This window comes from Pelophylax lessonae, assembly GCF_965119305.1.
Source record: "Pelophylax lessonae genome assembly, chromosome: 4".
Taxonomy (NCBI): domain Eukaryota; kingdom Metazoa; phylum Chordata; class Amphibia; order Anura; family Ranidae; genus Pelophylax; species Pelophylax lessonae.
The window spans coordinates 675,384,102-675,410,244 of record NC_138771.1 but is presented as its reverse complement, the minus strand read 5'-3'; the positions used below and the strand labels follow the sequence as shown (position 1 = coordinate 675,410,244).

General features: G+C 48.3%; 2 protein-coding genes across 2 annotated transcripts in view; one reads left to right on the top strand and one right to left on the bottom strand.

Moving 5' to 3' along the window:
* LOC309553399 (NACHT, LRR and PYD domains-containing protein 3-like) overlaps positions 1 to 26,143 on the bottom strand; it is a 997,590-nt gene that overhangs the window by 218,316 nt on the left and 753,131 nt on the right. The gene's annotated exons all lie outside the window — the stretch shown is intronic.
* Positions 370 to 26,143, top strand: part of LOC309552480 (NACHT, LRR and PYD domains-containing protein 6-like) — a gene marked incomplete at its 3' end in the record, with an annotated part of 167,750 nt that continues 141,976 nt past the window's right edge. The window contains exon 1 of the mRNA XM_082253449.1: positions 370 to 421. The remainder of the gene's footprint in view (positions 422 to 26,143) is intronic.

Genomic DNA, 26,143 nt, shown 5'->3' with positions numbered 1-26,143 from the left:
AGGAGGGGGGCAGTGTGACAGGAGGGGGGCAGTGGGTGCACCCACTAAGTACGTCTGGAAGGGTGCAATCAGTCAGCAGTATTCAGAGAGATGGATGCTTTATGTTAAATGACAGCACAGAGTACAGTGACAAGTTTGCTCTTTTTTTGGACGTCTTTCTGAGAGAGAAGAATTTGTTTTGTAGTAAGTCATATCTGTTTGTGTACCCCCTCCCCTCCCCCACACTTCCTGAGCTGCAGAATGCTCCCCCCCCCCCCCATGTTTGTACACAAATGAGGAAGTGGGTCATGTAGAAATACAGTGAAATAGAAGTCGCCGTGTTCTGTGATTGGTGGAAGATGAAATACGATGTTCCAGGAAGTCTTAGATTTCCTGAGATGTGGAGAAGAAATCTACAGACTGGAACATTTCCATAGAGAAGGTAAGTGAGCGATGGGAACATTGGGATGGGCGGGGCATAAAATACATCACAACAGACTTTTATTTATTATGAAAAGGAGAACTCCGCCTATAACTTGCTGAGAAAGTCTTCACCCCCCTCCAGGGTGGTGGCAGGTGGGTGCTTGTGGGTGCAATGCTTCCCTGAAAATTTCTCATAGCACCCCCATCAGCAGCCGCTCAGGGCACTCCAGGAAGATATTCTCCTGCTTGTCATGATGACTACAGGCAGACCGGGCTCCTGATACCCGCCTAGCTCCCATCCCCCATCCCACCTCCCCATGGGTGCAAAACAGATCTGTTATCTGTCCTGAGCAGCAGCTTGAACAGTCCCCATTCCTGGTCTTAGTGCAGTCAGTAGAGGGAACAGAGGAGGGAGCATTGCAGCGGACAGATCGGACCCCTAACTGACATTTTTGTCACTTTTGGGGGGACCGGTGACATTACTACAGTAATCAGTGCTAAAATTATTATTATTAAAAAAAAAGAAGTAAAAAATCAGCGCAGATACTCTAAAATCGGTGAACCATAAATATCTATATAAAAATAGATAATAAAAGCAACTCAATAATACTTTAAAATCATCCATCTTCAAACAATAAATGACAAAGTTGCTTAAGTGCCAAAGTGAAAATGCACAAACAGCAGTGAATATGTATAAAACAAGGGGGTAAAAAATCAGCGCAGATACTCTAAAATAGGTGAACCATATGTATAAAAATGGGTCATAAAAGAGGCTAAATAATGTTGGATACTATACACTCTTCATCACAATATGTGTATAAAAGTAAATAATAAAGATGCTGAATAGTAATAAATACTATAAAATCTTCATTAATCTTCAAACAGTAAATAATAAAGTGCTCCTGTGCAAGAATTTGTTATCCCAAAGAAATAATGTGCTTAAGGTGATCAAAGATTAGCTGAATAAATGCAGTGAATATCCTGTGCGAGAGTGAGCAACTGTAAGGGATTCTGTTGCGTATAAAACTGATCTGAAGATCAACAAGAAAAAATGTAATATAAAAAATGACACCGTGCCCTATGAAGAGTAAACCACTGTAGCTCTTCAGATGAGGTGAAATAAATCAATAAATAATGACAAAAGTGATATTCATACCAAGAAATAAACCGTGCTAGAAAAATGTGAGAGAAAGTGTAAAATTAAAGAAAAATTATGTAAAATGCCCTATGAAGGACGAACCACTAATCAACTCTTCAGTTTGCACCAAAATAAGACAAAAGATGTGATGGTAAACAATATCACAAAGTGACAAACGCACTGTGATTAATCTACAAAGAATGTGTAGTAATCCGGGAATAAAGTCAAATCAATAGAATCAGTGCTGATAGATGATGAAAATAAAGTTCATATAAGGTGAAGTGATCAGATGCTTCCGGTAAATTCCAATGCGGGCTTTGGTGAGCTAAAGTTCCAAAAATAGGTGTAATGGCCGCTCACCTCCATTAACACTCATAAGAGCGTTTCAGGTATCACACGTCAACCTGCAGACCTTGGGGGATGTCTCCTCAGATGTGGTGACACTACAAAATTAGCTGCAGATTTCTGGTGCTCCATTCTTCTACCTCTGTCGCCTCCTCTTTTCCGTTTCCTTCTCTCCATTTGGTAGCGCATAGGTTTATCTTTACATATTATTATTAGGGATGCACCGAAATTTCGGCCACCAAAATTTTCACCCGAAAATGGGCCTATCCCATTTCGGCCGAAAATGGGTTAAAAATGCTGAAATTAATGGCCGCCGTGAGGAAAGAGGAGGGCGAATCGCAGGTTTGAAAAGTCCCGCCTCTGGCCGGCTACCCGCCTCCCGGTGATGTCACTACTACTACGATCTGTGTATGAATGAAGTGACATATACCGGGCGGGAGGGCGGGCGAGCGGCCGCTAATAGCTGTAACTATGTGAGCCTTCACTTCCCTGTCAGGCCTGTATCTCCTCTGACAGGGAGGTGAAGCGCTCACATAGTTATAGTTATTAGCGGCCGCTCCTGCCTGGAGTGTCAGTTCATTCATGTACATCGTCCGCTGACAGGGAAGTGAAGGCTCACATAGTTATAGTTATTAGCGGCCGCTCCCCCCGCCCTCCCGCCCGGAGTGTCAGTTCATTCATGTACATCGTCCGCTGACAGGGAAGTGAAGTGAGGCTCACATAGTTATAGTTATTAGCGGCCGCTCCTCCCGCCCTCCCGCCCGGAGTGTCAGTTCATTCATGTACATCGTCCGCTGACAGGGAAGTGAAGTGAGGCTCACATAGTTATAGTTATTAGCGGCCGCTCCTCCCGCCCGGAGTGTCAGTTCATTCATGGACAGATCGTAGTAGTAGTGACATCACCGGAAGGCCGGCCAGAGGCGCGTCTTTTGAATAATGGACACCGGAGGAGCTGAGTGAGTAGGAAAAGGACACTGAGGTGGGGAGGTGGGGGGGTTGGGGAGCTGAGGCGAGCTTACCATATGTATTTGTATTATGCAGCATGAGGGGGTTAATGTATTGTCACTGCTGCATTAGTGACCAACCAGTGGCAGTTAATTAACCCCTTTGTGCTCTATTAGTGCAACCAGTATCAGTGCAACCAGTGTTAATTAACACTGATACTGGTTGCACTAATGCAGCACAAAGGGGTTAATTAACTGCCACTGGTTGGTCACTAATGCATCAGTGACCAGCAGTGACAATACATTAACCCCTCATGCTGCATAATACTAATACCATTGGTAATTCAATTAACCTCTTGCCAACCCATCACAATACATATACTGCGACAGGGTGGCAGCGTCAGGTGTACGTCGCTGCCTGTTTTTGGTGTACGCCCCTCTTCTATCTAATTTAAAATTATTTGGGGAAACAAGTCATTTTCGGTTTCGGTTTTCGGCCAAGGGCATCCTGCATTTTCGGTTTCGGCCCAAAATTTTCATTTCGGTGCATCCCTATTATTATTATTATTATTATTATACAGGATTTATATAGCACCAACAGTTTGCGCAGCGCTTTACAATATGAGGGAAGACAATACAGTTCCAATACAATTCAAAACAGGAGGAATCAGAGGGCCCTGCTCGTTAGAGCTTATAATCTAGAAGGGAGGGTCAAGTGAAACAAAAGGCAATAACCGTGGGGGATGGGTTGATGGAGAAAATGGAGGTATATTTGTTAGGTGTGGGTAGGATAGGCTTCTCTGAAGAGGAAGGTTTTCAGAGATCGCCTAAAAGCTATTAGAGTGGGAGATAATCGGACAGATAAGGGTAAGGAGTTCCATAGGATTGGAGAGGCTCTGGTAAAGTCCTGGAGGTGAGCATGGGAGGAGGTGACGAGGGAGCTAGAGAGCAGGAGGTTTTTAGAGGAACGAAGAGAGCGATTAGGTTGGTATTTGGAGACGAGGCTAGTGATGTAGCTGGGGGCTAAGCTGTGGATTGCTTTGTAAGATGTTAGTATTTTGAATTTAATTCGTTGACTGAGTGGAAGCCAGTGGAGGGCTTGACAGAGAGGAGCAGCGGACACTGAGCGATTGGTGAGGTGGATGAGTCTGGCGGCAGCATTCATGATGGATTGAAGGGGGGAGGAGCCTGTGTAGGGGTAAGCCAATGAGAAGGGAATTGCAGTAGTCGAGGCGCGAGATGACCAGGGAGTGAACTAAGAGCTTTGTTGTGTCTTTGGCTAGAAAGGGGCGTATTTTGGAGATGTTGGGGAGGTTGAGGCGGCAAGATTTGGACAGTGATTGAATGTGGGGCTTGAAACATGCACTGTTACTGTAATAATGACACTGGCAGGGAAGGGGTTAACACTATGGGTGATCAGGGGGTTAGATGTGTACCTAGGGGTGTGATTCTAACTGTATGGGGGAGGGGCTTGTGAAATGATCACAGAGAGATGTGATCTGATATAGAAGGAGGAGCTCTGTGATCATCCCAGGGAGAAGAATGGTCAGCTGTGTTACATCATCCGCCCGTCCTTCTCTCTCAGCGGGGAACGATCGCGGGTGTCAGGGGGCAATCAGAGCCGCCTTCCCCGCTGCATCGGCTTCCCCACTGACGATCGGGGGTGGGAGCGTGCCCCCCCCTAGCTGCCTTCAGGCGAGCGACGTCGCTTTGCCTGTAGGAGCCACCCTGCTATACAGGAGGCGGTCGGGAACTGGTTAAAGGGTGTGACGAGAGTCACTTTGGGCATGGGGGTTGTGGACCCCAAATTCCTTTAGCGAGGTTGGGGGGCACCATGCCCAGCCTTATGGGGCTCTCTTATGTTTAAATCACCCTGCATCTGTTATGGATGCAGGGTGACCAGGAGGGTGGTGAACACTGAAAATATGGTTTGGACTACTACAAATGGGTTGAATTGCTTCATATTTGTCAGCAAGGTCAATTGTTCCCTTCGCCATGAGGTTTCTGAGCAGGAAGTTCACTCCTAATATGGTCATCCCAGGAAGTTCTGAGGAGCCGGACTGTCTAAGGTGGCTCCCCATTCACCTATTGTCAGGTGTGCTAATGACCTCACCTGTTGTCTGCTAAGGGAGGTATTGACACTCAGAGGAATGTGTATTGAGGGCTCGTTAGGGAACCATTGTTCTGTGTCTGACTATTGTGTACATTGATTGCCCCCTGGGGGCTTCTGTCTCCTTGCATTGGTCAAAGCTATCTGACCAATCCCTGTTGACTCATTTTCAATTCCTCGCTTGCATGGCTAAAGAGGACCTGAATGGGAACTGCAGGTACTTTTCAATTGACCAATGGGAGGGCGGTTGTTGGGGGAAGGATGTTCCAAATTCTGTATAAAAGTGTGCCGTGTTCTTCCAATAATTGTCTTCCTGTTTGAACTTACATACAGCCCTGCCTGGTGTGTGTTCTAATGGATTCCGAACGGCACATAGCTGTAGTTCGGATCCCGGATCCTGGGTTGACCGAATCTTCAGACGTCGCGATCTGCAAGCTGACTGACTAGAAATAGAGGAGTGTCGGGAGAGCGGACAGAGCGAGCAAGGGTCTCCTCACAAAGGGTAACTCTGCTTTTGCTTAGAATCCCCCTCCCTCCTCCTGGGTGATCTCTGTACATTGCAGGGATTGTAATAAACTTTGTTGCAGATTCCTTCCTTTTGTTATTGTGAAGAAATCTCTGTGTGTTTGTCGGTGTTCATGTGTAGAGTGAATCTGTATGGGACATAGGTGTGTGTGCTGGGTGTGCCTGGGCACACCCCATCACCTTCTATATATTAGCATTATCGCTCTGTGTAGCAGTGGGGGGATGGGAGAGGTCTCCCTCTTACCGGCTCTGCCATACATATATTTAGACACACACACACACACGTGTTTTGAGCTTTGGGGTACACACTAATGCAATAGGCTGCACACACCTATGGTATGGGAGTGGTTTCATAATTATCAATCAGCTGTGCACCTGCAGGGCTCTAATGAGGTAAGTGGCAGGGTCTGCATACCTTTAGCTGTGATTTCCTATTGGGAGGATCTCACCTAAAATGACATTTTTATTGCAGGGCATGGCAGAAATCTGACTTCTGGGAGAATCAGTCAGCCAATCACACAAGCAGGAAATGTTTCTGGGGGGCGCTCTGTACACATTCTGTCAGTGGCGGCTGGTGCTCCATTTATTGGGGGGCAGCAAACAAACTTCCAACCCCGGCCCTGCACTTACCCCATCCAGGTCATAAGTGGTTTCAGCGGCTTCCCCGGCTTCTCCTCCTGGCCAGTCCCATCTTAGGACCCGCCTCCTGTCCTGATTGGTCAGAAGGAGAAGAAGCAGAAAGACAATAGCAAATGTTGATTCGCTAATGTCACAAGTGGGCGGTTTTATGGCACAACGCTCTGCACCCCGAGACCAACGTTTGTGAAGCCAATTAGAGCCTCAGAATCTTATGTGCTTCAAAATACAAACCTTGTAGAAATCTATGTTTCCGGAACCCCGCATGGAGATTAGGGACCGGCGCATGGAGATTAGGGATCGGTGCATGGAGATTAGGGACTGGCGCATGAAGATTAGGGACTGACCCATGGATATTAGGGATCAACCCATAGAGATTAGGGATCGGCACATGGAGATTGGGGACCAGTGCATGGAGATTGGGGACCGGCACATGGAGATTAGGCACCGGGGCATGGAGATTAGGGACCGGCGCATGGAGATTAGGGATCGGTGCATGGAAATTAGGGACCGGCGCATGAAGATTAGGAACCGGCGCATGAAGATTAGTGTCTGACCCATGGAGATTAGGGATCAACCCATAGAGATTAGGGATCGGCACATGGAGATTAGGGATCAGCACATGGAGATTGGGGACCAGTGCATGGAGATTGCGGACCAGTGCATGGAGATTAGGGACTGGCACATGGAGATTAGGCACCGGCCCATGGAGATTAGGTCTCAGCACATGAAGGTTAGGGACAGGCACATGGAGATTTGAGACCAGCGCATGGAGATTGGGGATCGGTGCATGACGATTAGGGACTGACCCATGGAGATTAGGGATCAGCTCATGGAGATTGGGGACCAGCACATGGAGACTGGCAACCGGTGCATGGAGATTAGGGACTGGCCCATGGAGATTAGGGACCTGTGCATGGAGATTGGGGAATGGCACATGGAGATTGGGGAATGGCGTATGGAGATTAGGGACCGGTGCATGGAGATTAGGGGCCGGCCCATGAAGATTTGGGACCGGCCCATGGAAATTAGGGATCAACCCAAAGAGATTAGGGATCAACACATGAAGATTATGGATCAGCCCCTGAATATTAGAGACTGGAACATGGAGATTGGGGACCAGCGCATTGAGATTGGGGATTGGTGCATGACGATTGGGGACTGGCCCATGGAGATTGGGGAACAGCGCATGGAGACTGGTGACCAGTGCTTGGATATTGGGGACCGACGCATGGAGATTGGTGACCGGCGCATGGAGATTGGGGACTGGTGCATAGAGATTAGGGACCGGCGCGTGGGGATTAGGGATCAGCACATAGAGATTAGGGACCAGCGCATGGAGATTAGGAACCGGTTTATGGAGATTAGGGGGACTGAACCCCATAAAACCAGCCCCCGTGGCATTCTGTGTACAGAGCGCCTCCAGGCGGCCATATTGCATTTTCAGAAAATGACAGCGGCTGCAGAATGAAAAGGAAAGGAAATGTTTAATAAGATTTAATTACAATATGATTTGTGTCACAATTATATACAATAGATTATTTTCTCTTTATTTTCTATCTTCCCTATAAAAGTGGAGTCACCCTATAAAGCTCCTCGGGGGCGGAGTCAGAGGGAACACACACCCAGCATTCCTTTCTCCCAGAAGAAATCATGTTTCCTATATGATATGTCTACATGAGACTCTCTGACTGCCAGAAAAGAATGCCGGATCTGCGTGTTCTTTCCATCCCCCTCTGCTTCCTTCATCTTTATCCCTTAGGGCTCCTTCACACCAGCTGTGCTCTCTGAAGAGTAATACACACTTGGATTACTTTTCAGAGAGCATTAGACAGGCAGTAAGAAGGTGTTTTATCATCTCCTCACCGCCTGCTTTACCTTCCACAACTGTGTGCATTGCAGGCCAGCCCCAGTCACTTGAATGGGTTGTGTTGGGAGGGTGGTAACACCGGGTATAATTCCTACTGTGACACCATCATGGCTGCAGCATGTGTACACCCCCAGCCACTGCCTATGCAGCTAAAGGAGTAGCAGTTGGGGGTGGTAAAAATGTGGCTCAAATGCAAGGTTTTACAGCCCCCTAACCACTAGTGTGAATGAGCCCTAACATTGCTGGTGTGGTGTAAGAAAAGTGAACACTCTCCCTCCTCATGTTACCAGAAAGTTTATTATTTCTCTAACCTGATAAATATATTTCCACCAATCAATGTAAGGCCTCATTTATATTTCAGGAGGAGGTTTTCTATAACTGCAGTGGAGATCAGTGAGGTCACCGACCTGGCTTTACTCTCTGGCAGGGGTGCCTGGATCACAAGGCTGACTGAACAGTATTAGAAATAGTTTGTATTTGTATGATTGCGGGTCTGGCTGCTGTCAGCTATTGGGGGAACTTTGTATCATTTGGTTCTTTAGATGAAAGGAATGAACTTCAGTCTGTGAATGAGGACAGTTTCACCACTGTAGCAGAGAGTTGTCCTGCCGGGGTCTAGAAAGCGATCGTGACCCAGAATTCTCAACCAGGCAGGTTGAGGGGCTCCAGGGAGTTTGTAACATGAAGAGGAAACCGGCTTTTCAGTTTCTTCTGTGTTATAAAAAGTCCAGTTTGGGACCTGGAGCCTGGAGATTTCTAAGTGACCCGGGTGGGATGAAACCTCCACTCCTGGGTCCAGATATTCAGAACAGCCAGCAGAATAATTGGTCAGGTGTGTGCTGGGCTTTTTGTAGTAACCTGACCATGGTTCTGGGTTCCACCCCCAGGGCCGGATTAAGAGCATCATGGGCCTGGTGCTGAGGATTTTGGTGGGCCTTTTTATGAAAAAAAATAAAATGAAAACGCAAACATTTTTTTGTCAAAATAAATTAAAGAGAGTGAGAGATGCAGGGCCATCTTACCGAATGGGCACGCTGGGCAGTTGCCCGGGGGCCCCACTTGCCCGGGGGGCCCCACCTGCCCAGCGACCCAGCCCCAGCCAAGCATTAGTCCTGATTCCCACGTGCATCTCGCCGCCAAACTTAGCAGGTGGCAAGCGCCTTTCGGCCCTGCGCTGCTGTCAGGCCACTTGGGCCATGGAGGGGGAGCCCACAACTGCAGGAATGTCTGTCCACCTCCACGGGAACAGGCGCACACAGTCGAGTCCGATTCTCATCCTAGCTGTTATTAGCCTGGCACTGCTGTACCAATAAATATTGCCTTATCGATAATTTGCATTTTTATTCTCGTGGGCAATTGTGTAGGCAGGGCCCCAGTGTACTGCATTGCCCGGGGGCCTACAATGCTCTTAAGATGGCACTGGAGAGATGGGTTGAGAGAGAGAGAGAGGGGGCTGAAAGCGAGGGGATGAGAGAGAGAGAGGGGTGAAAGTGAGAGCGAGAGAAAGAAAGAGAGAAAGAGGTGGTGAGAAAAATGGGGATAGAGAGAGGGTGAGAGAGAGAGTGGGTGGTAGGAAAGAGGGGGTGAGAGAGAGAGTGGTAAGAGAGAGGGTGGGAGGAGAGAGGGGGTTAAGGGGGCGAGAGAGAAAGGGTAGAGGGGAGGTGAATCTGTGGGGGGGCACAGTATAGTACAATACATGGGGGTAATAGCAAAGTACATTACATGGTGGGCACAGCACACTAAATGGTGGATACATGGATACAGCACATTACATGGTGGGCACAACACATGACATAGTGGGCACTGCACAGCACATTACATGGTGGGCACAACACAGCACATGGTGGGCACATCACCTTATATGGTGGGCACAGCACATGACATACTGGCACAGCTGAGCACATTACATGTTGGGCACTGCACATCATATGGTGGGCACAGTACAATATATGGTGGGTACTGCACATGGCATGGTGGGCACTGGACAGCAGATTACCTGGGGCACTCCACTGCACCACATTACATTGTGGGTGCAGCACATTTCATGGTGAGCACTGCACATGACATGGTGGGCACTGCACAACACAGCACATGACATGGTGGGCACTGCACAACACAGCACATTACATGGTGGGCAAAGCACATGACATGGTGAGCACTGCACGCCACAGCATATTTTATAGTGGGTACTGCACGGCACACGACATGGTGGGCAATACACAGCACATTACATAGTGGGTGCAGCACATTACATGGTAGGCATTGCATGGTGCAGCACATGACAAGATAGGCATAACACAGCACATGACATCGTGGGCACTGAACAGCAATTGACATGGGAGGCCTTCATGGCATAGCACATTACAAGGTGGGCAATACACATGACATGGTGGGCAGTGCACAGCACATTACATGGTGGGAACTGTATATGACATGGTAGGCACTGCTGCATAGCACATTACAGGGTGGGTACAACGCATTACATGTTGGGCACAGCACATTACATGGTGGGCACTGCATGTGACATGGTGGGCACTGCACAGCACACGACATGGTGGGCACTGCTGCATAGCACATTACACAGTGGGCAAAACACATTGCATGCTGGGCACAGCACATGACATGGTGGGCACTGCACGGCACAGCACATGTCATGGTGGGAACTGCACATGACATGGTGGCCACTGCATGGCACAGCACATGGCATGATGGGCACTGCACATTACATGGTAGGCCCTGCATGGCACAGCAAATTACATGGTGGACACTGCATGGTACATCATATGGCATAGTGGGCACTGCTCATAACATAGAGGACACTGCATGGCACAGTACATTACATGGTGGGCACTGCATATTACACTGCAAGCACTGCATGGCACAGCATTTGACATGGTGGGCACTGTATGGCATAACACATTACATTGTGGGCAATAGGGAACACATTACATGGGGGAAAGCAGCAGTCTCTCCAACAATCATCACAGCCCCCAGGAGAGTTTTTGCACAATCCTCTCTCCCTATTTACTAACCTCATTTCAGCAGCATGAAATATTTCCTTTCTCCCGGGCTTCTGCTGATTAGGATGACATCAGCACCCCTCCCCCAGACAGCTATCTGCATCTCCTTTACACTGAGGATCTGTGTGAGTGTAACAGATCCTGTGATAGGACCCAAGCATCGGCAGGAACAGGACTCAGCTGCAGCAGCTGAGACTTCTCTCCTTCACGTTTTCAGGGACTTCTTCTTCAAGACAGCACACATAGCTATCGATAAGCCACTGGCATAGGCCTATATTCAGGGAGGGGCCTGGAGCTGCAGCTCCAATAGCCCCTATGTTAATCCGGCCCTGACTGCATTGAAGGGGACATGTATGCTGGTCACTGCATTGAAGGGGGCACGCTGGTCACTGTGCATTAATAGGGGGCACGCTGGTCTCTCTGCATTGAAAGGGGGCACACTATACCTTAATTACTGAAGGCCCCTTTCACACTTTTGTGACTTTAAAGTCATGCAATTTTTTACAGCGTTTTTTGCCGCAAAGCAATGCTTATTACATTTTTCTGTTTGCGCCTCCCCAAAAATTTTGAGCACCAGCCGCCACTGCTCCCACATGGAGCCCTCCTGACTCCTAGGCCAGACCTCCTGTCTGCCGGGGTGGACAGGGCCGGATTAACATAGGGGCTATTGGAGCTGCAGCTCCAGGCCCCTCCCTGAATATAGGCCTATGCCAGTGGCTTATCGATAGCTATGTGTGCTGTCTTGAAGAAGAAGTCCCTGAAAACGTGAAGGAGAGAAGTCTCAGCTGCTGCAGCTGAGTCCTGTTCCTGCCGATGCTTGGGTCCTATCACAGGATCTGTTACACTCACACAGATCCTCAGTGTAAAGGAGATGCAGATAGCTGTCTGGGGGAGGGGTGCTGATGTCATCCTAATCAGCAGAAGCCCGGGAGAAAGGAAATATTTCATGCTGCTGAAATGAGGTTAGTAAATAGGGAGAGAGGATTGTGCAAAAACTCTCCTGGGGGCTGTGATGATTGTTGGAGAGACTGCTGCTTTCCCCCATGTAATGTGTTCCCTATTGCCCACAATGTAATGTGTTATGCCATACAGTGCCCACCATGTCAAATGCTGTGCCATGCAGTGCTTGCAGTGTAATATGCAGTGCCCACCATGTAATGTACTGTGCCATGCAGTGTCCTCTATGTTATGAGCAGTGCCCACTATGCCATATGATGTACCATGCAGTGTCCACCATGTAATTTGCTGTGCCATGCAGGGCCTACCATGTCATGTGCAGTTCCCACCATGACATGTGCTGTGCCGTGCAGTGCCCACCATGTCATGTGCTGTGCCCAGCATGCAATGTGTTTTGCCCACTGTGTAATGTGCTATGCAGCAGTGCCCACCATGTCGTGTGCTGTGCAGTGCCCACCATGTCACATGCAGTGCCCACCATGTAATGTGCTGTGCCCAACATGTAATGCGTTGTACCCACCCTGTAATGTGCTATGCAGCAGTGCCTACCATGTCATATACAGTTCCCACCATGTAATGTGCTGTGCACTGCCCACCATGTCATGTGTATTGCCCACCTTGTAATGTGCTATGCCATGAAGGCCTCCCATGTCAATTGCTGTTCAGTGCCCACGATGTCATGTGCTGTGTTATGCCTATCTTGTCATGTGCTGCACCATGCAATGCCTACCATGTAATGTGCTGCACCCACTATGTAATGTGCTGTGTATTGCCCACCATGTCGTGTGCCGTGCAGTACCCACTATAAAATATGCTGTGGCGTGCAGTGCTCACCATGTCATGTGCTTTGCCCACCATGTAATGTGCTGTGTTGTGCAGTGCCCACCATGTCATGTGCTGTGTTGTGCAGTGCCCACCATGTCATGTGCAGTGCTCACCATGAAATGTGCTGCACCCACAATGTAATGTGGTGCAGTGGAGTGCCCCAGGTAATCTGCTGTCCAGTGCCCACCATGCCATGTGCAGTACCCACCATATATTGTACTGTGCCCACCATATGATGTGCAGTGCCCAACATGTAATGTGCTCAGCTGTGCCAGTATGTCATGTGCTGTGCCCACCATATAAGGTGATGTGCCCACCATGTGCTGTGTTGTGCCCACCATGTAATGTGCTGTGCAGTGCCCACTATGTCATGTGTTGTGCCCACCATGTAATGTGCTGTATCCATGTATCCACCATTTAGTGTGCTGTGCCCACCATGTAATGTACTTTGCTATTACCCCCATGTATTGTACTATACTGTGCCCCCCCACAGATTCACCTCCCCTCTACCCTTTCTCTCTCGCCCCCTTAACCCCCTCTCTCCTCCCACCCTCTCTCTTACCACTCTCTCTCTCACCCCCTCTTTCCTACCACCCACTCTCTCTCTCACCCTCTCTCTATCCCCATTTTTCTCACCACCTCTTTCTCTCTTTCTTTCTCTCGCTCTCACTTTCACCCCTCTCTCTCTCTCATCCCCTCGCTTTCAGCCCCCTCTCTCTCTCTCTCAACCCATCTCTCCAGTGCCATCTTAAGAGCATTGTAGGCCCCCGGGCAATGCAGTACACTGGGGCCCTGCCTACACAATTGCCCACGAGAATAAAAATGCAAATTATCGATAAGGCAATATTTATTGGTACAGCAGTGCCAGGCTAATAACAGCTAGGATGAGAATCGGACTCGACTGTGTGCGCCTGTTCCCGTGGAGGTGGACAGACATTCCTGCAGTTGTGGGCTCCCCCTCCATGGCCCAAGTGGCCTGACAGCAGCGCAGGGCCGAAAGGCGCTTGCCACCTGCTAAGTTTGGCGGCGAGATGCACGTGGGAATCAGGACTAATGCTTGGCTGGGGCTGGGTCGCTGGGCAGGTGGGGCCCCCCGGGCAAGTGGGGCCCCCGGGCAACTGCCCAGCGTGCCCATTCGGTAAGATGGCCCTGCATCTCTCACTCTCTTTAATTTATTTTGACAAAAAAATGTTTGCGTTTTCATTTTATTTTTTTTCATAAAAAGGCCCACCAAAATCCTCAGCACCAGGCCCATGATGCTCTTAATCCGGCCCTGAATGCAGTGACCAGCATACATGTCCCCTTCAATGCAGTGACCAGCATACATGCCCCCTTCAATGCAGTGACCAGCATACATGTCCCCTTCAATGCAGTGACCAGCATACATGTCCCCTTCAATGCAGTGACCAGCATACATGTCCCCTTCAATGCAGAGATCAGCATACATGCTCCCAATGCAGAGACCAGCATACATGCCCCCTTCAATGCAGAGATCAGCGTACATGCCCCAATGTAGTGACCAGCATACATGCCCCCAATGTAGTGACCAGCGTACATGCCCCCAATGTAGTGACCAGCATACATGCCCCCAATGCAGTGAACAGCATACATGCCCACAATGTAGTGACCAGCATACATGCCCCCAATGTAGTGACCAGCGTACATGCCCCCAATGTAGTGACCAGCATACATGGCCCCAATGCAGTGACCAGCATACATGCCCCCAATGCAGTGACCAGCATACATGCCCCCAATGCAGTGACCAGCATACATGCCCCCAATGCAGTGAACAGCATACATGCCCCCAATGCAGTGACCAGCATACATGCCCCCAATGCAGTGACCAGTATACATGCCCCCAATGCAGTGAACAGCATACATGCCCCCAATGCAGTGACCAGCATACATGCCCCCAATGCAGTGACCAGCATACATGCCCCCAATGCAGAGACCCGCATACATGCCCCCAATGCAGTGACCAGCATACATGCCCCCAATGCAGTGACCAGCATACATGCCCCCAATGCAGTGAACAGCATACATGCCCCCAATGTAGTGACCAGCATACATGCCCCCAATGTAGTGACCAGCATACATGCCCCCAATGTAGTGACCAGCATACATGCCCCCAATGCAGTGACCAGCATACATGCCCCCAATGCAGTGACCAGCATACATGCCCCCAATGCAGAGATCAGCGTGCGTGCCCCCAATGCAGTGAACAGCATACATGCCCCCAATGCAGTGACCAGCATACATGCCCCCAATGTAGTGACCAGCATACATGCCCCCAATGTAGTGACCAGCATACATGCCCCCAATGTAGTTACCTGCATACATGCCCCCAATGCAGTGACCAGTATACATGCCCCCAATGCAGTGACCAGTATACATGTCTCCAATGCAGAGATCAGCGTGCGTGCCCCCTTACTTACCTGGAGCAGCAGCGGCGGCGATCGGCTCCTCCTCAGTCCCCCGAACGGCTTCTTCTGCTCGGTCCCGGCGTGTCTCCTCCAGTCCTTGCGGTCCCGCCTCCTCCTCGGCCAATGGCATGGGGTTTGCCTTGCAGCCAATCAGGAAGCGCGTATCGGACGCGCTTCCTGATTGGCCAAGAGGAGGATTGGTGTGACAATAGCAAATTTTCATTCCTTATTGTCACACAATGGGTGGGCTCGGGATGCACTGCTCTGCCCCCCGGGTCCACCCTTTGCATCGCCCTATTTTTTTTCAGGTGATGAAAAAAAAAATCCCCATTGAACTCCATGCGTCCGGCACCCCTGCATGCAGATTAGGGGGCCGGACGCATGGATGGGGGGCACGGCACCCCTAATGAGCAGGCCGCCACTGTGTGGGAGTCAGTGCAGCACAAGGCTGCTCTCGGTGTGCACCCTATTGGGTGAGCGAAGTCTGTGGGAGATAAAGGCCTGGAGTTTGAGGCCACAGCAGCAGCGCTGCAAGTACAAGCCAGGAGGGCTGAATGATCCTTTATTTTGCTGAGGATTGAAATGCTGAAACCCCTGCGAGGGAAATCCTGTTATTTTTTCTACTTGATGAACTTTCTTTTAATAAACATGGGCGAGGAAAGCCCTTAAAAGAAAGAAAAAGCAAGTGGTGATGTCCTTTAAACGCTCTACACTTGATGCGAATCTCACATATGGTGGAGGATGCGGGCACAATCCGAGATCCCTGCAATAAAGTAAGTTCATCTGTTACATGAACTGTGTTTTGGTGCAAGAGACTGCACAATCTGTGTGTGCAGGTGAGGAGAACCTGCAAGAGAAAAGCTACTTGCTTTAAACAGAAAGTACACCCAACAATTATTTTTTATTTTTTTTATAAAGAACTGTGTTTTCCTGACTGCAGAGACAGAGCTCTGTGGCTGGAGGGGTTGTTACCGACCAAACAAGCCCCAGACTGGTGCAAGATGCATATGGCCACACTAGAGTGGGAAAGTCTGTTTGCAAAAAGGAGCTACAATGAAGATGTTTGTGCAAAAGTGTCTGCTGTTACCACTGGCAACAGGAAACCTGTTTGGACTTTAGCAGATGTTGGAGAGTCCAAGAAGGCTGCAATGTCACTCTATGTCCATGTGGGGGCATCTGCAAAGTTGAATGTTGTTGCCCATAGCAACAGAGTCAAGGTCAATCGTGAAACCTATGGTGGATGGTGGAGTGATCCTGATGAGACTTATGGCTTGTGGGCTGAAGAGGAACTGTTACAGCCAGTGGGAGAATGTTGGAGAAGTTCTGAGGAGAGAGTGCGGTCTTCCATGGCAACAAGAGACAAAGTGTCATCTGGATGGTGGAGCTCCAGTGGAAAGGCGGATGATCATTCCTAAGGAGAGGGCTATAATGTCTGAGTGTCGGTGATGCCTAGGAGAGCATCTGTTGTTTCACCCTGTGACCGCATGGGGAAATACACAAGGAAAAGGGCCGCAGAGGAATGGTTCCTGCAGCGACGCATGTCAAGTGAAAAACACAGCGTTTGGAATGGTAAGACTGTTCCTGTTTCTTGTGTGAAAGAGACTGATTATTTGTCTTATGCCGGTGAAGTGGTGGCAAGTCCGGTGAGGAGATCCGCTGCCAAGAGAGACTTGCTGCTGTGTAGTACCCTGCATAATGGGGAAGCACGGGTTAATACTAAACCAACAACAAGACTGAGGTCTGATAAGGAATGGTCTTTAGGCAGTGTGCAGTGCAGCAGGAAGACCAGGGATGAACATGAATATGTGCGGCTTTCTAATGAGAGTAAAAATGCTGAGTTAAATAAGGGGTTAATGCAACCTGCTGAAACCGCAGAGTTTTATATTGTCAGTGCACAGTGGTGGAAATGTGGTATTGCAGCCGGATATGTCAGGGGTGACCACGGAGAAATGTGTGCCATTGCCCCTAGCAACCATGACAGGTGCAACAGAGGTGTCCCTAGAAACCTCCAGGGAGCTCTGTGTGTTGGAGCCAGACGTTTCCTGGGACAACTATGGTGCCACGAGAGAGTATTGAAGCTGGTAATAGGAATCCGCTAAATGCCAAAACTGAAATGTGTGAAAATGGTGATAATGGGTTACACACACACTTTTCACAGATTTATTTGTATCATTTATCATTTTCCTTCCACTTCACAATTATGGTCACTTTGTGTCGGTCTATCACTTAAAATCCCAATAAAATACATTTACATTTTTGGTTGTAACATGAGAAAATGTGGAATATTTCAAGGGGTGTGAATACTTTTTCAAGGCTCTGTATATTCAGCCTTTTTTAACAAATAACTCAATCAGTATTTGGACACGCAGACAGCCTTGTCAGCAGGAAGGAGCGTTGCATAAATCCCCCCCCCCCCCCCGGTCTACGTGCTAGAAACACATATTGCAAACAGTAAAGAGGAACTGTCCATGGTAACAATGGTGGCTGATAATAGTTTCATAAGCCCGGCTGGGAGAAGTGGGACTGCCCGGTAATTTAGGAACAGGGGACGGCAGTCACACTTGAAATCTGGGTAACAAAGTTCTGTATGGTCGGTGAAAGCATACTTGCCAACTGTCCCTTTTTTCCTGGGACAGTCCCAGCAAATAGGAGCCTGTCCCAGGTCATTTATATTGTCCCTGGAAGCGCCTGTTAATCGGGCTGCCCATAAATGTTACACAGAAGTAGTGCAGCTGAATGGGAGAATTATTCCAACTCTGCTACTGTGGCCTTAAATTTGAAATTCTCTTTTTAATTTCCTGTAATTCCCTTTATATTGGAGTAGACTCTATAATCTGATAAATCGGCGAGATTAATTATGCAGAGTGGGCGGAGCTTCAGGGAAGTGGGTGTGGTAATTGATAGTTGTGCTGCAAAGTGTCCCTGGAATTTTTTTTTTTTAAATGTTGGCAACTATGTGAAAGCAGTCTTATTTCCAATGTCCGTGTCACAGGGAATGATCGGGGAACATCAGACAAATATACCCAGAGATAGTCCCAGGAGTCCGCTTACACAATGTGCGAATCCTCCCTGCCACAATAATGGAGTCTCCCGGCTGCACTATAATGCCGTCCCCTATAAACACATTCTGTAATATAGATAACTTGGCTGGGTCAGGGAACCGGTAATCCAGGGAAACAACGGTGCTGGGACAGAGACTAATGGGACTGGTACTGTGTAGACGAGCACAGTAATTGGGGCATATTTGTGGGTATAAATACTGTTACATGTGTGCAGTATACAGTATCTAGAAAGTAGGCTCAGATTCTATGTAACCTGTTCCTTTTAAGCCACTCCCACAGTTGGGTGCTATCTTTATATGGCCACTGCTCACCATGGCATGCTATGTGCATTTTATTTATTTTTTAGTGTGCCACTGCATGCCCTCAGTCTTTCACAATCCCTGCAATACCCATGCACTATAGTGAGAGTCTGTATTAAATAATCCTACTGCTCCTGACATCTAGTTTATAGAACTTGCGGGTTGCTAGCGGTTATCATTGCTGGCCCTGACACCTTTCTAGGGGTTATCAATGCTGATCCCGACACCTTGCTAGGGGTTATCATTGCAGGTCCTGACACCTTGCTAGGGGTTATCATTGCTGATCCCGACACCTTGCTAGGGGTTATCATTGCTGATCCCGACACCTTGCTAGGGGTTATCATTGCTGGTCCTGACGCCTTGCTAGGGGTTATCATTGCTGATCCCGACACCTTGCTAGGGGTTATCATTGCTGGTCCTGACACCTTGCTAGGGGTTATCATTGCTGGTCCTGACACCTTGCTAGGGGTGATCATTGCTGGTCCTGAGACCTTGCTAGGGGTTATCATTGCTGGCCCTGACACCTTTCTAGGGGTTATCAATGCTGGCCCTGACACCTTGCTAGGGGTTATCATTGCTGGTGACACCTTGCTAGGGGTTATCATTGCTGGTCCTGACGCCTTGCTAGGGGTGATCATTGCTGGTCCTGAGACCTTGCTAGGGGTTATCATTGCAGGTCCTGACACCTTGCTAAGGGGTTATCATTGCTGGCCCTGACACCTTGCTAAGGGTTTTCTTTGTTGGTCCTGATGACTTTCTAGGGGTTATCATTGCTGTCCTGATGCCTTGCTAAGGATTATTATTGCTGGTCCTAACACCTTGCTAGGGGTTATCACTTCTGGTCCTGACGCCTTACTTCCTTATTATTGCTGGTCCTAATTGAGCCTAATTTACTTCCACAATCTCTTCAGTGTACCTCCAGGCCCTATTCAGCATACAGGAAGAGGGAAAGGTGGCACACTACAAGCTATAGACAGGGATGAATCACTCGCTTATTGCCACACCCATTTTAGCCACACCCATCATTGCCCATTGCATTAGCCCCCCCACTTTTCCTTGAACAGCACCCCAAAAAAATTTGAGCTGGAGCTGCCCCTGTCTTCCCCCCACATGTTCTTTACACACCTGGCTTCCCTAGATACCCCACAACCAACATGCACCCCTTTAATGACTTAAGGCCAGGCTCAGAACAGGTGATGTCACTTTAATTAGAACAGATCAGTGTGGACAGAGTCCATATTCTGACTCCACCTACATTCGAGCGGCTGCCCAGGCATACCTCTGCAAGGTAGAAATCTATCTCTGTGTTTTCCATGCTTGGATGTTCTCCAGAATCCTGGTGTCTCTGTTGGACTGCAAGGCACAGCAGTCCCTTTTCCTAGCATGCACAGCTCAAAGTGGGTAAGTACATAACCAAAGGTCCCTGAACCCGGCCTTCCCCCATATTTATATTACTGGTGAGTAGGCGGAATCCAAAAATCCCCGAAACTGAGACACACATGTTATCTCCTCCCCCCAAGCCTAGGCCACTAACTAACGCAGCTGTAAGTGACCCGCCTTTAAGTAATCCTGAACTCAGAGAGGGAAGATTATTTATGTTATGGAAAACATCCAGAAATCTTCAATGTGGCACTCCTGATATCAGTGCACTTCCTGTGTCTGGGCACTGCTGATATCAGTGCACTTCCTGTGCATGGGCCCTCCTGATATCAGTGCACTTCCTGTGTCTGGGCACTGCTGATATCAGTGCACTTCCTGTGCATGGGCCCTCCTGATATCAGTGCACTTCCTGTGTCTGGGCCCTCCCGATATCAGTGCACTTCCTGTGTCTGGGCACTGCTGATATCAGTGCACTTCCTGTGCATGGGCACTGCTGATATCAGCGTGTTGCATTGGAAAACCATACCCCGTGAGAAATCCATACCCACGTCACTTCCTGTCAGGAACAGCTGAGCAGAGTAGCAGTGCGCATGCTCACAGCTCCGGATACGTCATTGAACAGCTGAGGAGCTGACTAGTGCGCATGTACGGAGGGTATGTATTTTTCACAGCAGTGTGTGTAACGTTACAACGACTCAGCTGTTGCGGCGGTTACATTAAAACAGCTGGGCTGCAATATGAGTCATCTCCGCTCCTACCCCGGTCACTTCCTTGATCTTGGCTAGTAAATATAAAAGCAACGGCGGGTGTATGAAATCTAAATGAACGGAGATCCTGGCTCCATGATTTATCTTTTTATACACCCGCCACCGCTGTCATAATTAGTAGTCGAGATCAGAGAAGTGACAGGGATAGGAGCGGAGATGACTCGTATTGCAGCCGAGCTGTTTTACTGTAAACGCCGCAAGTGTAATGTTACACACACTGCCGTGAAAAATCCATACCCTCTGAGCATGCGCACTTGTCAGCTCCTCAGCTGTTCAATGACATAGGTGCTGACGTAGGTGCACTGGAAGTGACGGGGGTATGGATTTTTTACGGGTATGGTTTTTTCACGGAACAAGTGCACTTCCTGTGTCTGGGCACGGCTGATATCAGTGCACTTCCTGTGTCTGGGCACGGCTGATATCGGTGCACTTCCTGTGTCTGGGCACGGCTGATATCAGTGCACTTCCTGTGCCTGAGCACTCCCGATATCAGTGCCCTTCCTTTGCCTGGGCACTCCCGATATCAGTGCACTTCCTGTGCCTGGGCACTCCCGATATCAGTGCACTTCCTGTGCCTGGGCACTCCCGATATCAGTGCACCTCCTGTGCCTACTTCCACTTCCTGCTGAGAATCCCCCCCTCCTGGGTGACCTCTGTACATTGCAGAGATTGTAATAAACTTTGTTGCAGATTCCTTCCTTTTGTTATTGTGAAGAAATCTCTGTGTGTTTGTCTGTTTCCATGTGTAGAGTGAATCTGTATGGGATATAGATGGGTGCACAGGGTGTGCTGGGTGTGCCTGGGCACACACTAATCACCTTGTGCACATTAGCATTATCGCTCTGTGAAGCAGCGGGGGGATGGGAAAGGTCTCCCTCTTACCGGCTCTGCCATAAGAGAAATGCTTATGTGCTCCTCTGTCACTGTGCCGGCAAGGCGAACAATGTGCCGGGGCCATAAAATATATATTTCTCTTACATCCTCGCCGCCCACTCATACAGTCTTCACCAATGGGGCATTGAATTCCTCTCCTTAGGAGTAGCTAGGCAAAAGACTTGTTAAAACAAAAGCATTTACATAGACACACCCATGGGGGCTGTCCCACTGGTCCAATACCCCCCCTGCAATAGCCATCCCAACTTCAGGAGTTCAGGAGTAGTCAGGCTTCCCTGTGCTGAGGCTTCAGTCTCAGCCTTCTTCTTCTATTTTATAATTTTATTTTCTGAAAATGTCATTTCTTTCTTTGCATTACTAGCTGTTTATTTTGTCAGCGCCGATAGTAAGTCGGATCTTCGGCGTTTGCGGAGCTGAGAATCGGACTGGCCATCCTGGTTCTCCAGGACAGCGGGTCACATGGAATCCCAGCCCGCCATCGAGCATTTAATAGGCTATGCGTTCGCCCTGGCCTCACAAACGACCCATCCCTGTCCTCAAGGATGCAGCCTGTGAGGTGGCTACCTTACTGGACACAGCCACGGTTCGCCCGTGCACTCCTGGTGTCCTGCGTTTTTGGCTGACGGCACTCCCCTGCCATCTGAGGGTGGGCGGTTTCCCGTTTGATATGAGGCACCCCACGCCATAGAGTACAGGTAAGTACACTCTATGTGGGGCCTCTGTCTGGGGTCGGCAGTCCTGTGTGTCTGTGGTGTCCCCTAGGTCTGTGCGTTTTGGGCTCCCTGATCCCGGTCCCTGTGGGTTTTTTTTCGCTCACAGCCAGCGCTGTGTGGGTTTTTGGGGGATCCCTCTCCTGTGTCACTTGAGGGTGCTCGGAGGTACAGACACGTGCGGCGACTGCTTCGGGGTTAAAAACCGCCGGTCCGCCATTTTAGGTGTGAGCAGCATGTCTGGCTTCACTGTGGGCGCTTGTATAGCATTGTATGTAGTGTCTTTTTGGCGCCTTGCTGCGTCATCTTGTGTGTAGCAACGATCGTTCTGAGCACATGTCGGCGGCCATTTTGCTGAAGCCTCCCATTGCTTTGCATAGGCATCCATGTTTCCTTGGCCTGCAGCCTCAGTTCAGTCTCTGCGGTGACATCACTTCCTTCCTTTACTCAGGAACGACCGAAGGAGCTGGTAACACTCTTGTGGGCTCTGTACTGCTGTCCTTTATTTTCCTCTATTGTGCATTCTTCCTGGCTCAGTTTGTCCCTGCGGGGGGTCTGTGTTTCCACAGTATTATAGCGGTGCTGTGGGGTCCGCGGCGCTCTTAAAGGGCCAGTACCATATACAGTCAGGTCCATAAATATTGGAACATCGACACAGTTCTAATCTTTTTGGCTCTATACACCACCACAATGGATTTGAAATGAAACAAACAGACTTTCAGCTTTAATTTGAGAGTATTTACATACAAATCAGGTGAACAATGTAGGAATTACAACAGTTTGTATATATGCCTCCCACTTTTTAAGGGACCAAAAGTAATTGGACAATTGGCTGCTCAGCTGTTCCATGGCCAAGTGTGTGTTATTCCCTCATTATCCCATTTACAAGGAGCAGATAAAAGGTCCAGAGTTCATTTCAAGTGTGCTATTTGCATTTGGAATCTGTTGCTGTCAACTCTCAATATGAGATCCAAAGAGCTGTCACTATCAGTGAAGCAAGCCATCATTAGGCTGAAAAAACAAAACAAACGAATCAGAGAGATAGCAAAAACTTTAGGTGTGGCCAAATCAACTGTTTGGAATATCCTTAAAAAGAAAGAACGCACTGGTGAGCTCAGAAACGCCAAAAGACCCGGAAGACCACGGAAAACAACTGGGGTGGATGACCGAAGAATGATTTCCCTGGTGAAGAAAACACCCTTCACAACAGTTCACCAGATCAAGAACACTCTCCAGGAGGTAGGTGTATGTGTGTCAAAGTCAACAATCAAGAGAAGACTTCACCAGAGTGAATACAGAGGGTTCACCACAAGATGTAAACCATTGGTGAGCCTCAAAAATAGGAAGGCCAGATTAGAGTTTGCCAAACAACATCTAAAAAAGCCTTTACAGTTCTGGAACAACATCCTCTGGACAGATGAGACCAAGATCAACTTGTACCAGAGTGATGGGAAGAGAAGAGTATGGAGAAGGAAAGGAACTGCTCATGATCCAAAGCATACCACCTCATCAGTGAAGCATGGTGGTGGTAGTGTTATGGCGTGGGCATGTATGGCTGCCAATGGAACTGGTTCTCTTGAATTTATTGATGATGTGACTGCTGACAAAAGCAGCAGGATGAATTCTGAAGTGTTTCGGGGAATATTATCTGCTCATATTCAGCCAAATGCTTCAGAACTCATTGGACGGCGCTTCACAGTACAGATGGACAATGACCCGAAGCATACTACGAAAGCAACCAAAGAGTTTTTTAAGGGAAAGAAGTGGAATGTTATGCAATGTCCAAGTCAATCACCTGACATGAATCCGATTGAGCATGCATTTCACTTGCTGAAGACAAAACTGAAGGGAAAATGCCCCAAGAACAAGCAGGAACTGAAGACAGTTGCAGTAGAGGCCTGGAAGAGCATCACCAGGGATGAAACCCAGCGTCTGGTGATGTCTATGCGTTCCACACTTCAGGCTGTAATTGACTGCAAAGAATTCGCAACCAAGTATTAAAAAGTGAAAGTTTGATTTATGATTGTTAATCTGTCCCATTACTTTTGGTCCCTTTAAAAAGTGGGAGGCACATATACAAACTGTTGTAATTCCTACACCATTCGCCTGATTTGGATGTAAATACCCTCAAATTAAAGCTTAAAGTCTGCAGTTAAGCACAACTTGTTTGTTTCATTTCAAATCCTTTGTGGTGGTGTATAGAGTCAAAAAGATTAGAATTTTATTGATGTCCCAATATTTATGGACCTGACTGTGTATATATATATATATATATATATATATATATATATATATATATATATATATATATATATATATATATATATATATATATAAAAACTCTTTTTGCAATGGACTCCCAGGACAGCAAATTCCCTCCAGCCTTGGTGAGGGATTCTAGTTCTTCTGAATCCTCTACTCTGGCTGCTGTTGTAGCGTCTTTGGTGTCCAAAATGGATGTGCTGATGGCTGAACGTGCTGCTAGAAAAAGGCCTAGGATTTATTTTTCTTCTGATTCTGAATGTGACATGGTTGCTGTAGGTAGCGCACCCCTTTCAGGGTCTCTCTCTTCTCGGGACCCGCAAGAGTCTGAGGGGGAGGCGGAGGTTACAGGGGTGGATGATTTCCCCCCCTGGGACGCCAGAGGAACGTGCAGCTATGGACGCGCGGATCTCTGCCATTAAAGAAACACAACATTTAGAGGATGAGCCCAATCCTCCGGGCATTGTGTCATCTTTTGGTACACACAGGACCCGCAAGACGGCGCAGGTTTTTCCTTGTCCCGCTGAGTTTCATTACACTGTGAAAGCAATGGCGCAATTCAAAACACACCTTGACGGTGCCAAAAAGGTTTCAACTCCTTTATTCTTTTGTGTCTACTATGGTTGCACGCTGGTGTGTGGCTCCTCAAGTGGATCACACTGTAGCCAGACTAAACAAGGCTACTCTGGTTCCTACCAAGGATTCTCCGATATTTAAGGATCCTATGGATAGGAGGCTGGAATCACTTGCCCGCCACTCCTATGTGGTGGCGGGTTCCATGCTCAAACCTATTTTCCCCTCTGTCATGGCGGCTCAGGCTGTGGCAGATTGGACCAAGGTGCTCAGATGCACACTCGTGGCTGATTCTGCTCCCCCCACTACCGTGGAGATGGTGGACCAGATTTATCAAGGGGTCATGTATTTGTGCGATGCGGCCTTAAATGAGGCCCCTTTGGCTGCGCGCCTGTCCAGTGTCGCGGTGCTTAACCGTCGGCTGATATGGTTAAAAAGCTGGTCAGCGGACCAGAAATCCAGAAAGACGGTGGCTGACATCCCCTATGCGGGGTCTCACCTTTTTTGGGGAATCCCTGGATGAATTGGTTAAAGGAGTCACTGGGGGCAAGAGCACTCTGCTGCCCCAGAATCCTAAGGGCAAGTTTTTCCATGATAAACAGGCAAAAAATTTGGGGGAGCATACCCATGTATTTCCAAAGCTGCTGCAGCTATGAACCAAAAGACATGTATATTAAAAAAGAATAGCGCGCAAATGCAAAAGAAATTACTACCAAATCTGAAGAGAGTCCATAAATAAAAATGGGGGTTTGGTCCCACCATATGGCCATATCGTTCTCAAGCCCACTACTGCGTCAAAGTACCCCATTATCAGTGGGTCCTACACTATCCATGAAAAAGAGATGAATCCAGCCTTTCTTTTTTTTTTTTTTTTACTTTATTTTTATTTGCATATAAAATCTCAATATACAGAGTTCCACCAATTTGATTTAGATTCGCAAGTTACATAATTAAATTATGCATCAAAAAGGCACACAAAAGAAATACATATACATTTTTCC